At 42.3% G+C, this 24,626-nt stretch overlaps 1 long non-coding RNA gene across 1 annotated transcript in view; it reads right to left on the bottom strand.

Moving 5' to 3' along the window:
• Nucleotides 1–1,711: 1,711 nt before the first annotated feature.
• The window catches only part of LOC134929285 (uncharacterized), a 61,490-nt gene continuing 38,575 nt past the window's right edge, over nucleotides 1,712–24,626 (bottom strand). The window contains exons 3-4 of the long non-coding RNA XR_010178443.1: nucleotides 1,999–2,059; nucleotides 1,712–1,906 (exon numbers count right to left, since the gene is read on the bottom strand). This is a non-coding gene — a long non-coding RNA (uncharacterized LOC134929285). The remainder of the gene's footprint in view (nucleotides 1,907–1,998; nucleotides 2,060–24,626) is intronic.

Genomic DNA, 24,626 nt, shown 5'->3' with positions numbered 1-24,626 from the left:
CCACGCCTGCGTTTTTCCTGCCACGCCTGTGTTTTTCCAAACACTCCCAGAAAACGGTCAGTTGACAACCAGAAACGCCCCCTTCATGTCAATTACACTGCGGCCACCAGTGCAGCTGAAATGCTTTGCTAGACACTGTGCAAAACTACATAGTTCATTGTACTCGTACGACGCATAAGCGCATTGCGCAGTTTACGTATGTGCAGAACAGCCGTTTTTTAGCCTGATCGCTGAGCTGCAAACAAATGCAGCTAGAAATCAACTCGGAATGACCACCCAAATGTAATAGAGTGAGAGTTTCAGAAAGTGAGAAATTTGGTAACGTTTTTCCGTTTTTTTTTAAAGTGGCAATCATTTTCACTGCAAAACCAGGTTGATCTTGTTGTGTAAATGATTGCCACTTTAATAAAAACTGCAAAATCATACCAAATCTCTCACTTTTTAAAACTCTCACTAGATTACATTTGTTTGGCCCTAGGTCTGCTGTCTTGCCATCTAGTGCTGGGCTTCCAGGTTTTCTTAGACATGCTGTCATCTTTTTGCACTACTGTTGTGTTATTTCAATTTGCTGTGAATATCTGTAAAGATTTATTTTCTGCCCGTTTAATCCCATCCAATTGCAAGATATTGAAACTATAATACTTCATCCTATCGCATTTCATCACTGTTCTGCGATTTCATCAGAGGAGAAAACAAACTGGTGTATTACAGGCGAAACTCAGAAAATTAGAATATTGTGCAAAAGTTCATTTATTTCAGTAATTGAACTTAAAAGGTGAAACTAATATATTATATAGACTAATAGCATGCAAAGTGATATATTTCAAGCCTTTATTTTAATGATTGTGGCTTACTGCGTCTTACCTGGGCTAAAGAATAAAGAGAATCTATGGGGCATTGCCAAGAGAAATATGAGAGACATGAGACCGAACAAGAGCTGAAGGCTGCTACTGAAGCATCCTGGTCTTCCGTAACACCTCAGCAGTGCCACAGGCTGATAGAATCTGTGGAGATGTGCCCTGTATCACAGGGCACATCAGTGCAGCGGCGGAGTGCAGGAGATCTGCGTCCCCTGCAAGGCGCGGAAGTGGCCAGCGCTGGGGCGGTGTGTCTGTAACCAGTACCAGTGAAGGTACGGTGCGGCGAGCCAATCGGCGCTTGGTGCATCATAGGCCCCGTCCACGGTGAGTGACGTCAGACGCTACCAGGAGGAGAAGACGGGATGCTGCGCTGAAGAGCGGAGAAGAGTCAGGCGGTGCCAGGAAGAAGAGGACGCCGTGGAGGGAGTTCCTGAGGCCGCGGAAGGGAGGGAGCAGTAGGGGAGGGAGCAGTAGACCCAAGTAAGTGTATGGGAGGTGGGTAGGCTGTACGGCGCCCACTCCCCAGTTATCTAAGACAGATAGGAACTTAAAGGGACAGCACAGTTGTATATACTTGGATTGCACTGTGTTTTGTGATGAATGATGTTTCCGTGCACGGCCAAGTTTGCTAATAGTTTGTGTCTAGTTTGTTGCACCACACACACAGAGCTAGTTTGAGGGCTCTGCCATTATAGTTAGTGTAGTGTGTTACACCAGTATAGAGTTGGGCCCTTCACGGCTGTTGTTTGTTTGCCTCCTTACAGGGACCTGATAACTGAGTGGGTTAACTATATCCTATCTTCAAGTTATGACCCACAGTTTATAATAATCATTTATTCATTAATCTGGCAATAAAACACAAAATGTACAATTTTTGTAAAATATTTACATCAATATTAAAAGCTTAATACTTTAAAACATAAATGATGTGTTATATGTGGTATTTCTTAATCCAATGACCACTCAAAAGCTGTTTTGATGATCTCACAACCATGAGTAATCCAACGCGTTTCGTCCTACTGGACTTCATCAGGGGTCTTAAACATCTAAAAATGACAGAAATACATAATGTACACAACTTTCTTAATATAATAACCAAATTCAAAGGTCAAAGATACTGGAGGATTTACATACATACCAAAGATATTGAATAACCTTGTACAATAAAACGATATGGCGATGGTGGTCTCAATGATTCTCTGAAAAAAACATATCACTTTATGAGATAGCAAGAGGAGGGAAGATACATCTATAATATCCATATTAAATAAACCCACTAAATTCAAGTGGAATTGTGGGCTGTACAGTATATACAGTATATTGATATTTTAATGCCCATATGTTCCATAGGTATACCTTGATTCAATATATTAATATTAACCTACAAATGTGTGATACATGGTTAATTTCAAGAAGAATATATATATATATATATATATATATATATAAATGGACAGAGGGGAGTACAAAGAATTAGAGAAGAAGAATGAACTATCTGGAAGGCCCAGTCTTATCATACATACCAGTACAAAGAAGCAATGATATAAACAGTGAAGTGAAGTCTACTCAAGACAGCAATTATACAGAGCCTATAACAGAAAGAATAACATATATATCCGACTTTATAATCATTTATCATATTTACACATGTATATATATATATATATATATATACACTGCTCAAAAAAATAAAGGGAACACTAAAATAACACATCCTAGATCTGAATGATTGAAATACTCTTATTAAATACTTTGTTCTTTACATAGCTGGATGTGCTGACAACAAAATCACACAAAATATATCAATGGAAATCAAATTTATTACCCCATGGAGGTCTGGATTTAGAGTCACCCTCAAAATTAAAGTGGAAAAACACACTACATGCTGATCCAACTTTGATGTGATGTCCTTAAAACAAGTCAAAATGAGGCTCAGTAGTGTGTGTGGCCTCCACATGCCTGTATGACCTCCCTACAACCCACACAAGGTTTGCTGTGTCTGTCAGCGTAGTGTCCAGAGCATGGAGGCGCTACCAGGAGACAGGCAAGTACATCAGGAGACATGGAGGAGGCCGTAGGGGGGCAACAACCCAGCAGCAGGACCGCTACCTCCGCCTTTGTGCAAGGAGGAACAGGAGGAGCACTGTCAGAGCCCTGCAAAATGACCTCCAGCAAGCCACAAATGTGCATGTGTCTAATCAAACGATCAGAAACAGACTCCATGAGGGTGGTATGAGGACCCGACACCTACAGGTGGGGGTTGTGCTTACAGCCCAACACTGTGCAGGATGTTTGGCATTTGCCAGAGAACACCAAGATTGGCAAATTCGCCACTGGCGCCCTGTGCTCTTCACAGATGAAAGCAGGTTCTCACTGAGCACATGTGACAGACGTGACGCCAAGGAGAATGTTCTGCTGCCTGCAACATCCTCCAGCATGACCGGTTTGGCAGTGGGTCAGTAATGGTGTGGGGTGGCATTTCTTTGGGGGGCCACACAGCCCTCCATGTGCTCGCCAGAGGTAGCCTGACTGCCATTAGGTACTGAGATGAGATCCTCAGACCCCTTGTGAGACCATATGCTGGTGCGGTTGGCCCTGGGTTCCTCCTAATGCAAGACAATGCTAGACCTCATGTGGCTGGAGTGTGTCAGCAGTTCCTACAAGACGAAGGCATTGATGCTATAGACTGGCCCGCCCATTCCCCAGACCTGAATCCAATTGAGCACATCTGGGACATCATGTTCGCTCCATCCACCAATGCCACGTTGCACCACAGACTGTTCAGGAGTTGGCGGATGCTTTAGTCCAGGTCTGGGAGGAGATCCCTCAGGAGACCATCCGCCACCTCATCAGGAGCATGCCCAGGCATTGTAGGGAGGTCATACAGGCACGAGAAGGCCACAGACACTACTGAGCCTCATTTTGACTTGTTTTAAGGACATTACATCAAAGTTGGATCAGCCTGTAGTGTGTTTTTCCACTTTAATTTTGAGGGTGACTCCAAATCCAGACCTCCATGGGTTAATAAATTTGATTTCCATTGATAATTTTTGTGTGATTTTGTTGTCAGCACATTCAACTATGTAAAGAACAAAGTATTTAATAAGAATATTTCATTCATTCAGATCTAGGATGTGTTATTTTAGTGTTCCCTTTATTTTTTTGAGCAGTGTACATATCTACATAAAAATGCACCTGATGTTTAAGATCATTTCTCTGTGGTTATCAAATTGTTATTATCATCCAAAAGACATATCCATTTATATATCCATTACAGTACAACCCAAAATTAAATGGTTTATTAAAACCTTTAATGTCGCGAACACCTCTATTGTGTTGCAATACGCTTCACGGAGACCAGCAGTGTTTATAATTTTATAATTTTAATTTTGGGGCCTGATTCAATTATATATGTCAATTGCCTTGATGTAAATACAGGTTGAGTATCCCATATCCAAATATTCCAAAATACGGAATATTCCGAAATACGGCATTTTTTGAGTGAGAGTGAAATAGTGAAACCTTTGTTTTCTGATGGCTCAATGTACACAAACTTTGTTCAATACACAAATTTATTAAAAATATTGTATTAAATGACCTTCAGGCTGTGTGTATAAGGTGTATATGAAACATAAATGAATTGTGTGAATGTACACACACTTTGTTTAATGCACTAAGTTGTTAAAAATATTGGCTAAATTTACCTTCAGGCTGTGTGTATATGGTGTATATGAAACATAAATGCATTCTGTGCTTAGACTTGGGTCCCATCACTATGATATCTCATTATGGTATGCAATTATTCCAAAATCCGGAAAAATCCAATATCCAAGATACTTCTGGTCCCAAGCATTTTGGATAAGGGATACTCAACCTGTATATCATATAATGGTATCTTTCTACTAATAACCCTTAACAAAAACAGATTCAAACATATACAATGTGGTCATAATGACCCTTTGGTAGCAATCAGCTACTTATGAAAAAATATGAATGCAACAACCCGGCATCTTAACCCCCAAAATTCCATAACACTTACTTATCTGCATGGACCATAGCACCTCTGAGCAGCAGTAGTGCCTGCTGCCAAATGAGAGATTTAAATACCCTATGGGCTCTTACCTCATATCCTGTGACCACAGTTAAGTGTAAAGCCTATAAACCTATTTCTATAGGTGTATTATAGGGTCTAATTTCCTATACAATATATATTGATGGACATCCTTAGTACCCTAGAAAAGGGCTTTCTTAAACTTTGTTCCACGCTGTTTGTGTACGCATATATTCTTAAATGCGTTCCACTGTACAGCACGTGCATTCCAAATCTGTAATTTCCGGTCGCGGACCTAATGGTAATAAGTTCCCCGCCATTAGTGGATGTACTCAGTATTGAATGTGTTCCATACAGCGGCGCGTGCATTCCATACACATCGCTTCCGGTCCCATGATTCTAGGGGGCTCTGGTGGCGATGCGTTACATACGTCTATGCGTGCATTCCATGCATGTTGCTTCAGGTCACCTGATTCTAGGGGACTCTAGCTGCGATGCGTTCCATACGACTGTGCGTGCGTTCCATGTAGAGAAGAATCCAGCGGCCATCTTTAACTTTCCAGATGGTGCTTCATTAGATGGGATCACATTTACAAGGTGCCGTGCGTGCCACTTGCGTTCCACAACACGGACCTATGTGAAGTTCCACCGCATCTTCCTAAATTTCCCAAACCGTGATACAGCTAAATTAAATCCCCCCATACTACCTAATATATTTTATACCTATGTGGTTTTTACTCCCTTAATTGTATATTAATAAGTTTTATTCCCATGTAATTTATTAATTATATCTATAATGTGATGCTAATTAACTCTAACCTACCTTTATAAAATTAATATCAATTTTCAAACATCTATTAAATCTATTTATACATTAAACTAATTTAAGTATATTAACAATAAATAATACATTACCTTATTGAGGGTATGCTAATTTAGTGCCATATGATATTCCATTTAACTCTAAAGTTGCATTAAAGTGACTAATTGATCCTAATTAATTCAGGACCATTATATAAGTCCACTAACATTGTAATTGATTTAACTTATTAACTTATTAAATCTACCTATCCTATTTCTAATTACAGTGATTCTACTGATATTTGACAAAAACTTTATGAAAATCCTAATAGATGTGTACGACCTTTTAATATTTCATTTATTAAACTAACTGATGTGCTTTTACATTTAACCCCTGTACAATCTATGCTGAGATGGATGATCCCAATCGATTTTAGTTATTATATTAAGAAAGTTGTGTACATTATGTATTTCTGTAGTTTTTAGATGTTTAAGACCCCTGATGAAGTCCGGTAGGACGAAACGCGTTGGTTTACTCACGGTTGTGAGATCATCAAAACAGCTTTTGAGTGGTCATTGGATTAAGAAATACCACATATAACACATAATTTATGTTTTAAAGTATTAAGCTTTTAATATTGATGTAAATATTTTACAAAAATTGTACATTTTGTGTTTTATTGCCAGATTAATAAATAAATGATTATTATAAACTGTGGGTCATAACTTGAAGATAGGATATAGTTATCCTGCTCAGTTTATCTAGCTCCCCTGGGAATCCATTTTTGTGTGCACATCTACCTGTACTCTATCTAACAGAGAGTACCTCCCAGGGTGGAGCTTACATATAGCGCAGAATTAGGTCTATATTGTATGTATGTATGTATATATATATATATATATATATATATATATAAACACTCAAGACCAGTAATATGGTAAAGGACCAGTGAAGTCTAATGTTAATTATATTAATTAACCACCCTAAATAGAAAAGTTCTCCTTGTTTGTGACTTAGTTGCCATACAAGGAGTAATTATGATTCAATAAGCTATTGTGTTTCTTGCAATCACAGTTTCAGAAGCAAATTAAAGCTCAAAAATGGAGATTGCTTTATAACAATTGGTTTGACAAGTTTAGACTAACAAAAGTGCACCATATAGCACATACTGGTACTCAAAGATCTACAAACAAAGCAAATTCTGTGTATACTTTGCTATCTCCGTGCAGACAGCCTGCACACTGCGGCTGGAGGGAAGAAGATGGTGTCCATCTCCACACCTCCTCTTCAGCCCTCCAGTACTTGGCCCCAGCTATCCTTCCACCCGCCAGGGCCTAGCCCCACCATGAACCGGGACAATTCTACGTCCCAAACCTAGTTGCCCGATGCCGTTATGAGGGTCCAAAATCCAAAACATTAGCATCCCTAGCTTGATGCAGAGTTGAACATACATTTGCAGGCTGAGTGTATCTTGCATTTTAGCGCTGCGCATGCCCTGGAACAAAGTGCACATTAGTATGAGTGCAGCACAGAGGTATGCATTTTTCATCTACATTAAAGAGACAAAACTGGGATGTAACAAAGCAATCTCCCATAGGCAAAGTTCCGTGAGGGCATGTTGGTGCAACTACAGGATCAGGGACAGACTGGGGCTCTACATCTGTCCTGACATATTACTGTGTGCATATGTGGATGATAAGGGGACATGGTCACCGTTCACAGGGGCGTGCTGCAAGTCACAGGGACCTGGCTATACTGAATTTCACCATTTTTCTGTATGCAGGGTGACCGAGCAGAGCGCTGGGCAAGTGCACTGCTCAGCCACCCCTGGTCTCTCTTTGTGGCTGGAAAGGCCCATCAGGTCATCGGTCCTTCTGGCATTTGCCAGAAGAGCCATATGGCAAATCCAGCCCTGCTCAGGATATTATACAAGAGTACCAACCTATTTGCATTAGAAAACGAATAAGCAATGTTCAACTTTTTAAAGTTTAAGAATTGTGGATCGTAGGCTGTAGCAACAACAGGATGGAGTTTGTCACAGGTACAGAGCCTGTACTGCAACTGCGTCCATCTCTGAAACACCCTATGAGCATTATAAATATCACCCTATTAATGTTATAAATATAGGGGGCTAAGCTGAGTACATGGCCTTGCTGAGAAACTTACATGACAGCAGACAGGCAGTGTGCCGTTCATGGAGGGACCATGTTAGGGGATGTCGGCCCATCTGACATTTGTCAAAACTTCCAGATGGCCAGTCCTGCCCTGACTGTTTGTAAAGTATTGTACACCTTGACACTCAATGTGCTGTTAACTACCTTTTTCATTATATATGAATCCCAATAATGATCATGACAAATATCAATTGTGCTCTCTAGCGGGGAGGGGGGTGGCTGCACTGTCGTGTACCCACAAGAGCTGGCGGCAGCTTGGCTCTGGGTGGGTTACAGTACCTAGTGTCTCCACTCCCATACTAACATGACCATATGTACATATCATGCCCATGCTACGTTACATCTGTGCAAGATTATCCAACCACCTGCACAACAGCCAGGAATGAACAACACATTTCTAATACATTTCTTTGTGCATGCAACTAAATCTATACTGTAACTCTGTGTGAACACCACTGGGATGAATGCATGGTGCAACTCAGATACATGCACAGTAAAAATCCATCACACAAGAAAAAAAATAAACACACTGACACCCACAGTACAAGACAAACACATTGGCCTACACATGAAAAGACAAACACATTGAACCATGACAAAAAAATTTAAAACAATAGCCCCCACGGGAAAATAGAAAACACATTAGCCCCCAAGGTAAAACTAAAACACATTAGCCGCCACATTGTATGTTACAGCCCCCCACAAAGGACCAACATGTCAGGTTTCTCAGTTAGTCCATCTCCAATCTAATGGCACCCAGAAGTGCCCACTAGCTAGAGTAGATGACAGCTTCCGGGTTGCATTCCACAGTGGAACGCAGTGACGTGCGGTCGGGTAAGTCAAGTGAGGCAGAGCCCTTCCTGTCATACTTACGTTTGTGCCAGTGTTTTGACTGTGTAAAGTATATGATAAATACAAAGAATATGTTTGAAATATCTTCTTTGCATTATTCTAATAATTTTTATAATCAAAACTCTGGAGTAAAAAGTCTATGGCAGGTGAGGCAGTGCCTCACTTATCTATCTTTTCCGTTTATCTCTGATCAAAGTGCACCAAATTTTCAGGAGTTTATACTGCTGCACCTGTGTATAATGCCCAGATGTACCCTTTGGCTCATATATTGTGTGTAAATCTGGCTCAGGGGCCAGCTAGTGCCTCCTGAGCCATTTAGCTCACCGCACATCCCTGTTGAAACGCAAATCCCAGAAGCCCAGCAGCCAGCATGAATCATCTGGCGGGGGGAGAAAGCTAGAAGCTGTAGTAAGCATTGGAAACTGTCCCATACTCCCGGGGCAACAATGTTGCGGCACATGGCAGTTTTCGTAGGTGGACAAATCTGTCCCCAGGGCATACCACGTTCTGTGCGGTGGCACTGACCGCACTACCCCTGATGATTAGTACAGCTCTTTACAGTCCTCAGTCTGTTGCCAGGAGCTACATTGGTTCGGAGCTGATTGACTGGTACTTTATCTCACTGCTTTATCTCTATCCAAAGCTTAGTACATAGACTCTTAGATAGAAAGCACTAGGACACATATTTTTTATATCAAATAAACTAATTTTGATTGATTTTGTACTTTTGCAGGGGTAAAAGCATAAATTGAGGTATACTGTATTAAATAACTGAGCAAAATTTCAGACATCACAAATCACCTCATAAGCAGTGCTTAAAGTGGTCGTAGAGAGGAGGTGAAACTCATCCCCCCCCCCCGGCGCCCATGCAATAAAGATATTGCGGACGCGCCTACAGAAAGGGGCATGGTCTAAAAAGAAAGGGGCGTGGTCACACAATAGTAATAATGCCCACAGTAGTAGCACCCCCAATGCACATAATAACGACAGTAGTAGCACCCCGTGATACACAATGCCCACAGCAGTAGCGCGCCTTTTGCAATGCCCACACTACTAGTGCTTCTTATGCAATGTCCGCTGTACTGGTAGTGCCCACAGTGGTAGTGCCCCTTATATAGAGCCCATAGTAGTGGTGCCCCTTATGCAATGCCCCCAGTAGTAGTGCCCCTTATGTCCCCAGGAGTGATGCCCCTTATGAAGTGCCCCCTTTACAATGCCCTCATTAGTAGTGCCCCCATTAGTAATGCCCTTAATGGTAATGCCCCTGTGTAGTATTGCCCCCAGTAGTAATGTCGCCTGCAGTAATGTCCCCAGTCGATTAGCCAATGTAGTTTGCCCCTAGTAGTAATGCGCCCCTGTAGTTTAGCCCAATGTAGTTTGCCCCCAGTAGATTGCCCCTAATAATTCCCCTGTAGTTATGCCACCAGTAGTAATGTGCCCCTGTAGTTATGACCCCAGTAGTAATGTGTCCCTGTAGTTATGACCCCAGTAGTAATGTGTCCCTGTAGTTTAGCCTCATGTAGTTTTTCCCCCAGTAGTTTTCACCAAGTAGTAATGCCCCCAGTAGTTTAGCCCCCAGTAGTAATGTCCCCGTAGTTATACCCCCAGTAGTAATGCGCCCCAGTAGTTATGCCCCCAGTAGTAATGTGCCCCTGTAGGTTTGCCCCATGTAGTTTGCCCCCAGTAGTAATGCCCCCAGTATCTTGCCCCAAGTAGTAATGCCCCCAGTAGTAATGCCCCCAGTAGTAATGCCCCTGTAGTTATACCCCCAGTAGTAATGAGACCCTGTAGTTATGCCCCCACTAGTAATGTGCCCCTGTAGTTATGCCCTCAGTAGTAATGCGCCCCCGTAGGTTTTCCCCATGTAGTTTGCCCCCAGTAGTTTAGCCCCCAGTAGTAATGCCCCTGTAGTTATGCACCCACTAGTAATGTGCCCCTGTAGTTATACCCCCAGTAGTAATGTGCCCCTGTATTTATGCCCACACTAGTAATGTGCCCCTGTAGTTATGCCCTCAGTAGTAATGCGCCCCTGTAGATTTGCCCCATGTAGTTTGTCCCCAGTAGTTTGCCCTATGTAGTAATGCCCCCAGTAGCTTGTTTCCCCTGTTTCCACCACTGCACCCGCCCCATGCTCCATCACCGCCCCCATAACGCCGTGACGATGCCCCTGACCACCACTCGAATGCTTCTGCCTGTCAATCAGACAGAGGCATTCATAGACCGCGCACATGCAGATCGGGAACTGAGCGCACGCACTGCTGCAAACTCCATCCCATTGTGATCGCAAAGCCGTACCAGCCAATCTGAATAAGGCCCTTCGCTTTTATGTGTTGCAGAATTAATTTATTTTTCAAATTTAACGTGATGTTACGTCTACTATTGCTATTACTACTATTTATATTTCTACATTATGATATTTTATGTATTTCTAATGTGTCAGAAATTCCATGTTATGAGAAAAACTTTTGACTGTGTCTCTACGTGCATTTGATTACTGTGTTATATTGTGGTTTCTGTTGCTATATCTCAATGCTGTGTATACACATGCAACTAGCTAAAGATCACTGAGTGCCAGTGAGAAACTGTACTGTATGTCTTAGTTAATTCCAAAGGGTGAGTAACAGAAAGGGAATCTGCCTCAGGGCTTAGACATCTGCTGTTTCTCTTATAGCAATACCCAGGGGGGCATCCTGGTCCCTGGTTAATGGCTCAAACAACAAAACTGCCATGGAAATATACTGACATGTAAAGCCAGTCTGCTTTATGAAAGTAGACAATGCCTTTGGAAAAGTATACACATTTTCTGTTGCACCCGTTTAACACAGAATACTGATATTGTACACAAAGCTCTCAGTGTAAACAAATAAATGTGTATAAAAAGAATTGTGATGAACGTGAAATAATAGTCACTGTGCTTATCTTATCTTAGATTTTTGTATTTTGAAAATTTGCTTTTATATTTTGGTTTTGGGATATCCTTTTTTTCCCCGCAAGTTATTGTCACTGTCATTGGGAATAGCAGCTGAATTTCATTTTGGGGTTTTGCTAATTGAAGTGATTATCTCTATAAACAGGATATATTTCTATATATTATTATAACGAAATAACATATATAACATATATTGCAATGCTCTGCAGGAATGTTTATTACAACAACACACTACCAGATTAGCAATGTAACCAAGGCAAAAATAAGTTAACATTTATCATGCTGTTACAGTGAACAATTCACCTCCAGTACATGCAGGCAGTAGACAAATGATTAGCCTTAAATGTGTTCCTATAGCAGAATCACATTCTCAGACTTCTGCTTAGCAAGTAATTATATCCAGCTGGCTGTTCATCAGTCCAATGAAGCACAATGAGATTCATCAGTTACCATAATTATTCTGCAGTTAGAGACTTCCCTTTCCACCTACAGTAATATTAAGCTGCGGGGTGTTTGGCCCCAAATTAACATGTTACCCAATGCAGTTGGGAAATGCTGTATGTGTGGTCATCTTTCAGCCACATTAAGTGATCCATAATCTTGGCTTCAGAGCTGTTGTAAAACAGACTTTTATCCATTTTATGAAGTCACACTTTCAACCAACACAAGCTAAACCTGCGCGGTGGATATTTTGTGGGAACGCAGGATTTAATTAGGATCCCCAATGGTGAGAAAGGTGGTCTTCACTGCAGGGAATCCACAGGTTTTGGCCCTCAAACAGATTCAAACGTAAATCAGAGTTTTTTCCTATTTCTGCAAAAAGTAGTTGTATAGAGTCATTTTATAAAATCACCCTTGAGGACTTTAAAGAACTTGTTGTGAACCACAATAGTAACTCTAAAGTTCCCTTCAATCTAACCAGACAGGAAAAAAGGGCTCTTAGGACCTTACACAAGACACATCTATAATTATAAAAGAGGCCGATAAAAGGAGGGGGGATGGGGCTGGTCATTGTGAATCGATCCTACTACATTAGTGAGGCACATAAACAGCTGGGAGATAACAATTTTTATCAAATTCTTGACAGAGCTCCTACTCAGATTTTTTTTCCTACCACACCCACTTTTTACTTTCTCCCTAAAATTCACAGATCCTTTACCTCACCACCTTGTTGTCCAATTATCTCTGGTGTTATCTCCCCTGGTGTTATCTCCCTCACTTCCAACCTTTCCTATTATACTGACACTTACCTCTAACCCTGTGTTCCCACACTGAGATCCCATCTTAGGGATAACATGGACTTTGTGACCACAATTTATTCAAATGAATGGAAGGAAACATATGCCTTTCTAATGCTATATGTTACAGCGCTATATACTCATATTCCACACTGCAAAAGACATAATATCATAGCCAGACGACTCAATCTGGATGGAGATCTCAATGTGGAACACACCTCTTTCCTCCTTCAATTAATTTCTTTTTTTTATTCTTTCATAAAATTACTTTCTTTTTCATAACACTTATTATTTACAGGTGATGGGAGTGGTTATGGGGACCAAGTTCGTCCCCAGTTATGTCAACCTCTACATGGGTGACTTTGAGGATGCGCATGTGTGGGGTGGTGACTGGTTGATGAACCTGGTCTTCTATGGCCATTACATAGATGATCTTTTTATTATTTGGGATGGGGATGGGGCTCTTACTTCTGTGACTTCCTTTGTCGAAAAACTAATTGTTATTTCCAATTATACAAAACCGGTCAATACACATTCTTACCTACATTTCAAGTGTGCCCATCATACATCATGGAAACATAACATCCCTAAGGGCCAATTAATGAGACTCAGGCGTAACTGTACGGTTGTTGAGACGTTTTCTCTACAGGCTAGGGAACTATTAGACTCTCTGAGACAAAGGGGATATCCTGAAACACTACTGAAATGGGCTTTTGATGAAGTTTCCATCATGGATAGACAAACCCTCCTTCATAAGAAACGATTCTCCACTAATACTAATATGAATAATGGGAGAGAATTTGCTTTTATTTGCAAATATAATTCTTGTGCTAAAGAAATTAGATCTATAATTGATAGAAACTACAGAGTGTTAAAACAGGATAATATTCTTGGTGGTCTTCTACCAATGAAACCCTTGGTGACATATAGGAAAAATCAGTCTCTAAAAACATTCTTAGCTCCCAGCCATCTTAAAGTCCTGAAAGAGGATACACCTTCTGATGGACATTACTGTCTGACTACAAAACCTACAGGTTTCTATAAGTGTGGTAAACCGAGATGTACCATGTGATTCCACATGGCAAAAAAAAAATATTTTTTGAAATCATTCACAAATTGTGAAATTTGTTTTGTTATTTATCTACTTACCTGTGGGTGCAACTTAAGATATGTGTCGAGAACAATAAGACCTTTACTAATTCGTTTTATGGAATACCGACGTAATTTTCTTAATGAATACCAGAAATATAGTGTATCCAGACACTATTCTCTTAAACATTCAGGTGATCCCTCCTGTCTTTCTATAATATGTTTGGAATTTATAGCTCCAACTCCAAGAGGTGGTGATTGATTCAATAGACTTTGCAGTCGCAAAGTATATAGGATGTTTAGGTTTAATGCATTATACCATGATTGTCTTAATGAAACTATGGAACTGAACTCGGTAATTCAATAATGTTGCATATATATGAATAAGTGTCCTCATCAATAGAGGTATAGTCACATACCTATTACTCTTTAGGTGTAACTCTCATGTATGAATATGGATCTTCTGAATTTCTATTTTTTTTTAATTATTAGGGATATATCATTCTACCATATTATTAGTGTTTAATTAGAAGTATATCACCATCTAATACTTAATTATTATCATTATTGTGGATATTATATATGCTCTGTTTCTTATTTCTGTAAAGGAATACTGTAAATGTAAACTCAGAGAACTGACATGATTATGAAATCTGTCTCTGCTACTTTGTTTTTAGACATTTCTAATCTCACTTTATGTCTCTTTATATGCGATTTCCCCTTTTAAAATACAGTGATCTATGTGATAAAATGCATTGGATTAGTCTCTTATAGGATGCCATACTGTTTATTTTTACTATGACAACCATGGGAGGAGACTCTCCACGACAGCAAACTGGTGGGTTTCCCCGAACATTTGGGATGCCTGCCAGTGAAAAATGTGATGAGTGCAATGACATCAGCGTGCACCACGTGATCCGTCTCATACTGTTGCCAAGAGTCATGTGATTGAGTATATACATGACACTTCTGGATACCTTACTTCATCAGAGGTCACTCAAACAACGAATCAGCTTGCTGTGTGGCTATTACTACATCCCACCACGTGATCGGACCCAATCACGTGACCGGAACATATAGACCATCTGAATATTTTTATAAAATCATATTATGTCTATTTAAACCTGTTTCTTCAATTGAGTATAATTCTTCAGCTATGGGACCAGGTAGGATACCTACTATTTATTATTATATTGTTTTTCAGGACAGTTTGTATTTTTTTAAAGTAAAGATCAATACAGGTGACACTAATTGAGCCACTACTTCAAGTATTCTATAGGGGTATATAAGGAGACCCCAGTACAACCGGAACCACATGCTCTTGAGAAAGCTGGAGACTCTTTCTAGCGAAACGTGTTGAGCAGCATTCCGCTCAACGCCTGTTTGCATCAAGCCTTGGTAAACCTACCTTTGGACACTGCTATCCTCATGGATTTTCCACTGCAGCGTTTATTGCCAGGACCAACACGTGGCCTCCAAAATATCTTTCAAAGGGACGAATCGTACGGAGACTGCTACTTATCCTTGGTAACTTCTGCCTACTAAGTGTTGTTGTTATTATTATTATTATTATTATTATCCTGAGAGTGTTCTAGCCAAGCAATTTGAATCTTTTATGGAACTCAGTGGTTGTACTAATCATTGACTTTATGTATAGAATATGTGGCAAAAGTCTTTTCACCTGTTTTTAATGGATATATTTTTATAATAATAAATTGTCTTTTTATTCATACAAGCCGTCCTACTCATTTCTTCATAGCCAGCACTGGTATTCCCCTCTTTTTGTGTGTCTGTGTATCTATAATACTTTATAGGGGACCTCACACCCATTCCCATACCAGCTGCTGTTGACAGCGCACTTGAATATCTATACATCTATTGTTATAATGCAAGGTTTGTCCTGTAGCCCAGGTGCATAAACAGAATATAATCCAAAATCAGGGACTGACAGTGCTGGTTAAAAAATTGTATCATTAATAAATAACATCATCAAGGGTCAGGATCATAAGCAAATATATATATAGTCAAAAAAGCCAGGCTGGTACACAGTAATCTCCTATATATTCTCCGAGATCTGTCACTCTGTGACTGTGTGGCTAATGCTGGGGGGAGTCACAGCAATGGGCGGAGACAGCATCTGCAGGGAGATACACCAGTGCCAGCAGCAGACACAGTCACAGAGTGACAGATCAGGGAGAATATATAGGAGATAGGGAGGTAACCATGGCACATGGCTGGCCAAGGGACGTTAGCTCATGTACCCTTATACCGCTGAGGCTGGCCGCCAAGGATGGACCTGTCACCAGTGCACATGTAATAACCTCTTCTGCTGCCCTCTCTGCACCTCTGATTGCCCAGCGCTTCCCTTCGCTAACAGTCCACGTCGTTTCCCCTTCTCGCGATTTGCCTCCACATCGCCACTTTCATCTCTACGGCGCATGCGCATATCATACAAGATCCCGTCATGCACATGTAGGTCTGTGAGACGCTGGAGGGAGGTTGGGTGAGATGCGCATGCTCCAGTGACACCGCACAGCTCACAGTGACCACGGCGGAGAGGAGCCGCAACAGGACAAAATACCGGACCTGGGAGCAAGGACCTGCACCGGTCAGGAGGAGAAGAACTATTTCAACAGCATAAAAAAGTTAGTGCGTCCCGCCCTATGGACGCCAGACTCATCAAGTCACTGTTGCCAGAGTCTCAATGACTCTGAACCTCTAAGCACACTATTTGACTTTCCACACCCTGCTGCACCTATTACCCATCTCCTCCACCACCCTCAACACTGTCCCACACATCACTCACCCACCTGAGGCACCAATCCACACACCCCTACCCCACCCACAGCACCCGCACCTCACACCGCGGCAACACCCTCACACCTGCCCCTCCACCAAACACTACCCCTACACCCTCTTCACCCCATCCGCAGCTCCACTCCTGCCACCCCTTCCACAACACAAACAGTCATGCTCCCTACCCAAATCCCAGCCCACCCAAATCCCCCGCCCCATTCCCAACAAACACCCACCCACAACGCCTTCTCAACCCCTACCCCGACCGCAATGCCAACTCAACCAACCTAACAACTGAAGCTCACGTGCAACCGCCCCTCTGCCCCTCCCTCACACCTGCCACTCCCCCAACCACAGCACCTACTAGGTGATTCATCATGCCCTGTTTACTGCAAGGGCCTACGCACCCAAGGGCATGCAAGAGTTAAAGGGGCATAGCTCCTTACGACGGTATGAAGAGCGCCAGTAGGGCACGATGATCACCTAGTTCAGTATAATAGTAGATACGGTCAGGCAACCAACAATCAGACTGTGCTACTCAAGCACTGACCAAAAATGCAGGCTTGGTAAAATAGAGGTGCGATGACATCAGGGATATGGTCCTGAACATGTGCACATAAAACACTCAGGGCAAGCAGCCATGGAGATAAGTGACACTGTTCACATCACAGAGAGTATGGACACAAAGGAGATCCCCTTAGGATTTTCTTACAATACTCACTCCCCCTGATTTAAAACCCCTTGTTATGCAGGTGGGAGGCATTGGACTCTCTGAGGATAATGTGTTTTTTTTCAGTTCAGCATCTAATCAGCATTGCTTCAACTTAACCCAATCATGTATTCTCACCCCTTAATCTAGATTTGGATGCTGTAATAATAAAGTGGAAGGGAAAGTTGAAGCTGAAGAATGCAAGCTTTGCTTTAGGGGAGGGGTTGTAAAGGTTAACTCTATTTCTGCCAGAGTGGTTACCACAATCATCAAAGAGTATTCTTCATGACTTGGCAATAATAGTTAGCAAAAAGAAGTAACTGCCCTAACAGTCGATTATCCAAACCCATGCATACTGATACCTATTTGACCCTTAAACTTTACCATAAAACTTTAATGAAATACATACACACACAGAGATATTGGTGAAAAAAAGCTGTCTAGGTTTTAATGACAAAAAATGGAAGAGGGGATAAAAGTATAACAGAGTATAGTGCCAAATGAAAGATTGGTGACAAACATCACACTCCTATGAAAAGATTAGTTGGTGAACAACAATCCCTTAGAAGTGACTTATAGTGTACCCATCCAGAACGACAGTGTCACTGTGTCATGGGTCAGGTCACAGTGTTACCTGCTCCAATTGATAACTGAAGTCCTACAGCTGCAACTCATGGCTGGAATCGAGAGAGCTGAATGTAATTCTTTTGCATGTGATTTGGTTAGCATTGAGAACTGCCTTTGGAATGAATTGTTGGTAGTAGACCACTAAGTGGGTCTGTATCGGAGTGGTTACTGGCTGAAGAATTAAGCTGGACTGGACTGGTTACCGACTGAAGGGTTAAAACTGGACCGGACTGGTTACCAGCTGAAGTATAAAGCTTGACCGGACTGGTTACTGACTGAAGCATAAGCTGGACTGGACTGTTTACCGACTGAAGGGTTAAAGCTGGACTGAACTAGCTTCCAGCTGAAGGGTTAAATCTGGACTGGACTGGTTACTGACTGAAGTATAAAGCTGGACTGGACTGGTTACCGGCTGAAGTATAAAGCTGGACCAGACTGGTTACAGGCTGAAGTAAAAGCTGGACCAAACTGGTTACCGGCTGAAGTCTAAGATGGTCCAGACTGTTTACCGGCTAAAGTATAAAGCTGGACCGGACTTGTTACCAGCTGAAACAGAAGCTGGTCCAGACTGGTTACTGGCTAAAGTATAAACTGGACCTGATACTGCTGCACAGGAGACTAAATGCAGGTTCACTTGTCACACAAACAATGTAACTAGTTGCACAGGCCCCTTCCTGTTCCTGGAGATCCGTTTTATACCCTTAGGTAGACTGCCATTGGTGGAAGGAGTCAGCTGAGAGTAACCAGCACTCCTATTGATGAATAGTCTGATCAGCTGACCAGGAAACATGGCTGCTGGAACTTCTTGTGAACACAATGAACAGAGATACCAGAAGCTGTACACAAGATCCTGCTGATTACTAACACAAAGGAAACCTACACAGGTGGCTTAATCAGGAGAGAGTAACACAGACACATGCTGCAGCTTGGAAGGAGCTTGAAAGACTGAGAGAAATCCTGATATCCATGCAGAACAGAAGATAAGGTACATGGAACACTTGGTATATGCATAAAATAGTTCAAAATCCTGACAGTACCCCCCTCTTCATGGGTGAACTCCAGACACCCATCTTAAACCTTAGGGAATTCTTGAAGAAAAATGTCATATAGAAGAACTGGAGAAGGATTTACGTAAATACTAGGAACACACTCTCAACCTAAAATCCTGAAAAGTCTTCCCGGCTTTCATCTCCGGAAGAAAGATCTTTGTCTTCTGAACAAGTGGACCATTCATCACCACTGCAAGTAGAATCTAGAAAGTCTATTGAGTCAATAGCGTAGGAATGCTCCATTGGGACTGTAGTACAAAGAGGTTTAGTTTGTGAAACTGTGTATCCACCAATATTTAATTGATAACTTGTATGAAAATGTGGACTATTCTTTTGGAAACCCATATATCTCAGATGTAATGCCTGGGTGAAGACATTTTCAGAAAAAATAGGCCCTCCTAGGAAGGGAGTGGAGTCATAAACTGGATCAAAGTCAGAATCTGAATCTAAATCTAAGCAAGAATAGTTTCCTTTAGGAGAAATAGCATCCATGTTCACCTGTGTTTCCATAAGTTTGGAACTATGTGAGGAATCAAATATAGTTACAGGAAGCATAGCCAATTCTGAGGCCAACAGACTGTGGTAGTTTGAATGAAGAAGAACTGAAATTCTTTTTGGAACATGAGTTCTTAGTAGAGTCAGATTTTGGTTTTGGACTACATTTTTAACCACTGCATTATTGAAAGTCTGCTGTCTTTGTATTGACTTTGAAGTTTTCCAATTTTTGCATTGTCTGAGGCAGGGCCGGATTAAGCCCTCGGGGGGCCCAGGGCACCCAAGACAGCAGGGCCCCACCAGCCCCCACAGTTACCCCCCCCCCACCTCCACCCCACTGCTCACCTCCTGCGGTCACAGGCAACGGGAGCCGCGCTGCAGCAGAGGTAGAAGAGAAGACACCAGGCTGCCGGGGTAATCTCCAGCCTCTGCCGCCAGCAGCATCTCTCCTGGCAGCAGCGAAGGCTGGAGATTGCCTGATAGTGCTGCCCGAGAGGAGGAAGCCGCATGAACAGCGTAGATCCCTCCTGCCCCGGCAACCTGTAGAGCAGTGCAGAGCTCTGGCTGGGGGGCCCCTTAAGACAGGGGGGCCCGGGGTACTGACCCCCGGGGCACCCCCCTTAATCCGGCTCTGGTCTGAGGAGTTGCCTCATCAAAGCATTATCTTGTACAGAAAGCGATGAATCAAAGAATTGAACATCAGAAGAATCTTCAGAAGATTGAGTGAATAACGAACCCAGAGTATCGGTACCTACAGAGAAGCTGCTTTTGGATGGAGACAAGGTAGTATATGCAGCTCTCACAGATGAAGTGTTTTCAGAAGAATTCGATTCAAAGTCTTTGGACTAAATATTTTAATTACAGCATCATTGAAGATCCGTAAATCCTGGAGCACAGGATCTTTATTCTCAATAAGCAGATTAGCCCAATCTCAGGCTTTCCCTCTGAATGCCAGGAAAATATATTTAACTATATTAGCAGGAGTAATGCCAATGGATGTCTCAGCCTTCATAATAGTGAGGTATTAGTGTGTCAGGGCATGGAATTGCGCTAGATCTCCGTCAAAGTAAGAGGATGCTGGAGCAACAGATGAACTCACAGAAGCAGGAGAGAACTCGGCCAAGGGTCATGGAAACAGATTTGACTGACAAGTCTTCAGACTTACTGTTTACTTGTAGACCTCTTTTAACCTTGGGTAATATAGCAAATTCAGGAACCTCATCTGGAGAGTCAACTTTTGACAAGATCAATTCTGGAGTCTTTAGAGCTTTAGTAGAATGCTTATAAGTTGAAGCCGGTGATAACCAAGCATATTTAAGATGAGGAAGCAGAAATGGAAGCAGTCTGAAGTCTATTTTCAGAACTTGGAGATGGAAGTCCTTTACTGGAACAGACAGGTGGTTGTCCTTTAGCCAGACAAACAGATGGAACCAGAGTTGGCTCTGTAACACTTGAATTAACTTCAGAAGGCTGAGTATAATTCTCTCCCATCACTGGAGAATGTTACTTGATTAAAGTCGCTGAACCTAGAACTTCCTTGGATTAGACAACCACAGACAATTCTGTTTTTAAAGGCTTTGGTACTTCAGATGAGTTCTTTGAAGTTGAGACAGATGGCGGACATACAGAAGCGGAAGCAAGGTTAGTTTGAGAGACCTCTGATTGATAAGAAGATGTCATCTCTGGAACTGACTGGCAGACGTCCCCAGTTGGTTTTGGCAGTACACTAAGAACTCTGTTCTGTGGTAAGACACTTAAGCCACCAGGTAACTCCTCTGAAATTACTATGTCTGTATCACTTGTTGAGACTGTGATCTCTTGACACTGCATTACAGTAGTAGAATCGAAACCCCCTTCTGGAGCAGCTAACAGAAGTCTTTCACTGACACAAGAAGAAATAAGTTCATTAGGTGAACCCTCAGATAGAATTGGATTAATTTTGAAATCACTGGAAGGAATCAATACTGGATTATACTCTTTATCCTTTTAGCAGTATTGTGCCGGTACTGCATTTTTAAGGGTTGGCAGATACCTTTAAGCTAGGGAAGTGTGTGTTTTTACTCAATTTCAATACTAATGCTCTTTTAACTCACTTTTTTACTGAGATTTTACCCCACAAGTGGCGCAATATCATCTTCTGTTACACATATATATATATATATATATATATACAATGATTAAAAAATTCTTCTGAAATTGAAGATAGTACTTTAGGTTCAGATGATCCTTCTTGGACTTGTTCTGTGCTGACAATCAACATGGAAGCTCCCTTGAGAAGTGGCTGAAAGGGAACCAGATCAGTGGCACTAGGAATCCTACTGGATTCCTAATGTTTGTTCAAGACATTTCGGGTACCCTTCCTGGGGTCAAAACATCAGCTACCTAACCTGAGGCTAGCAAGTCAAACGCCTTTCTTGAAATTGTACCATTAGACTACCCTTCATATAATATAATATCATATAATATCAAATACCACTTCTTGGGCTGTGGAGACAGCTGCCCCTTCTTGGGCTACATAGACAGACACCCATTCTTGGGCTGCAGAGACAGACCCCCTTCTTGGGCTGCAGAGACAAACGCCTTTTCTTGGGCTGCAGAGACAAACTCCCCTTCTTGAGCTGCAGAGACAGACACCCCTTCTTGGGCTGCAGACACAGATACCCCTTCTTGGGCTTGAGCTTCAGATGCTAATATCTTGCTTGGGGCTAGAGAGACCAGTGACTTCCTTAAAGCTATAGGAACAGGTGCTTCTCCCGAGATAAGAGCTTTAAACAATCTCTTTTGGTTCCCGGATGTGGGTTTAGGGCTTCTGGTCTCAGGACCCCAATCAAAAACTGGAACTTTTTCTTAAACTAACTACTGGAGGCGATGAAGTCACAGAAGCCAAAGTATTCTGGATAGTCAGCAGCTGAACGTAAAAATCTTTTAGTTGTTGAACCAACTGTTGCTGAGTTGCTTTTTGTTTCTCAATTCGGGAAGTTAAGTTTTGAATAGCCCCTGCACCTTGGGAATCCTGCATTTCCATTTGGACTGTGCAAACTGTCACGGGTTGGGTCACAGTGTTACCTGCTTTAGGTGATGACTGGAGTCCTACAGCTGCAACTCGTAGCTGGAATTGAGAGAGCTGAATCTAACTATTTCACATAAGATTTGGTTAGCAGTGAGAACTGCCTTTGGCATGAATTGAAGCAAGGAATGTGGTTTGTGAGAATCCAGGAGCACTCCATACCTTTAGCTGCCTGGGGTCTGAAAAACCAAGGGATTTTCCTGTTATCCCTATTTTATAGATAAGAGAGCGTGCGTTTGGTGTTTATAGCCCACTGGGCGCCGGATATGAATGGAGTACAAAATGTTTAAAAAAATTACTTGAAGTTTTTTAATGACATATGAACATAAAAAACATATATATATATATATATATATATATATAAAGAATGGGGGGATATGGGTACCGGCGACTGGTGTTGTTTAAAACAAAACAATAATAAAAGACTAAGATTTATGAGCCAAAAAATATATAAAATCAACAAACAAGTTTTTTAATATATAAGTGGAATAAAATACAGAAAATTTCACAAGTAAGGATAAAAGCATAAAAAACTTTGTAAAAGGTAAGGAATTCGGACTTAGCTTTTAAAATAGGCAAGTGGGGTCACTACAGGGAACCCAACGCGTTTCGTCTCAATCAGACTTCTTCAGAAGAAGTCTGATTGAGACGAAACGCGTTGGGTTCCCTGTAGTGACCCCACTTGCCTATTTTAAAAGCTAAACAACACCAGTCGCCGGTACCCATATCCCCCCGTTCTTTATCCTTTTAGCAGTATTGTGCCGGTACTGCATTTTTAAGGGTTGGCAGACACCTTTAAGCTAGGGAAGTGTGTGTTTTTACTCAATTTCAATACTAATGCTCTTTTAACTCACTTTTTTACTGAGATTTTACCCCACAAGTGGCGCAATATCATCTTCTGTTACACATATATATATATATATATATATATATATATACAATGATTAAAAAATAGTGGAATATGTAAGCAAATAGGGAGTTATTGGTGGCGGCACCACTAGGAAGGAATGACGTTTTACCAACCAGGAAGGACCCTTTGCACTACTGGTGAAAAACTTTGGAGCTCAGCAGGGTGTCACCTTGGGCACACCCCGCTCTTTATACCCAGTGGCTCCAATCCCATACACCGGATATGCATCATTAAAATAATTTGTTGCATGTCTATTAATATTAATTGGATGTATGCATAACACCCTATTTGCTTACATATTTTGCTATTTTTAATCATCTCCTATTTAATAGCCTTGTGACTCTGTGCCTGGCGTTCTAACGCTGGGCGGAGTCACAGTAACAGATCTGGGTGCCTGGATACAGGCCAAAAACAGTCCCCTCCCTCAGTCTGCCCATCCACACCCAGTCCCCTACCCATCTCCGCCCAGTCCCCTCTTTCCCTCCTCCCCGTACACTCCCTGCAACCTGTGGACACTGCAACCGGTGAGTCTTTGCGGCTGCGGCACAGTCCGAAGTAGAATGCCGAGGACGACCTCTGACTGCCGCACCCGCCACCCTCCCACCCGCGGCACCCACAGCCTTCACAACATCCGCCCCCCACCCGCGGCACATGCCCCGCTCCTCTCCGCACCCTCCCACCCACACCTGCAGCAACCCCCACCCGCGGCACTCCTGCCCCTCCCCCACCCGCGGTACTCCCGCCCCTCTCCCACCCATCGCACCCACATCTGCAGCACCCCCCATTCCTCCCCCACCCGCGGCACTCCCGCCCCCTCCCCCACCCATAGCACCCACATCTGCAGCACCCCCCACCCGTGGCACTCCCACCCCTCCCCCACCTGCGGTAGATGCCCCTCACCCACCCACGTCACTCCCGCTCCCTCCCCCACCCATTGCACCCACACCTGCAGCACCTCCTGCCCCACCCCCACCTGCG

The sequence above is a fragment of the Pseudophryne corroboree genome, chromosome 5, assembly GCF_028390025.1.
Source record: "Pseudophryne corroboree isolate aPseCor3 chromosome 5, aPseCor3.hap2, whole genome shotgun sequence".
Classification (NCBI taxonomy): Eukaryota; Metazoa; Chordata; class Amphibia; order Anura; family Myobatrachidae; genus Pseudophryne; species Pseudophryne corroboree.
This window is presented reverse-complemented; position numbering and strand designations above follow the sequence as displayed.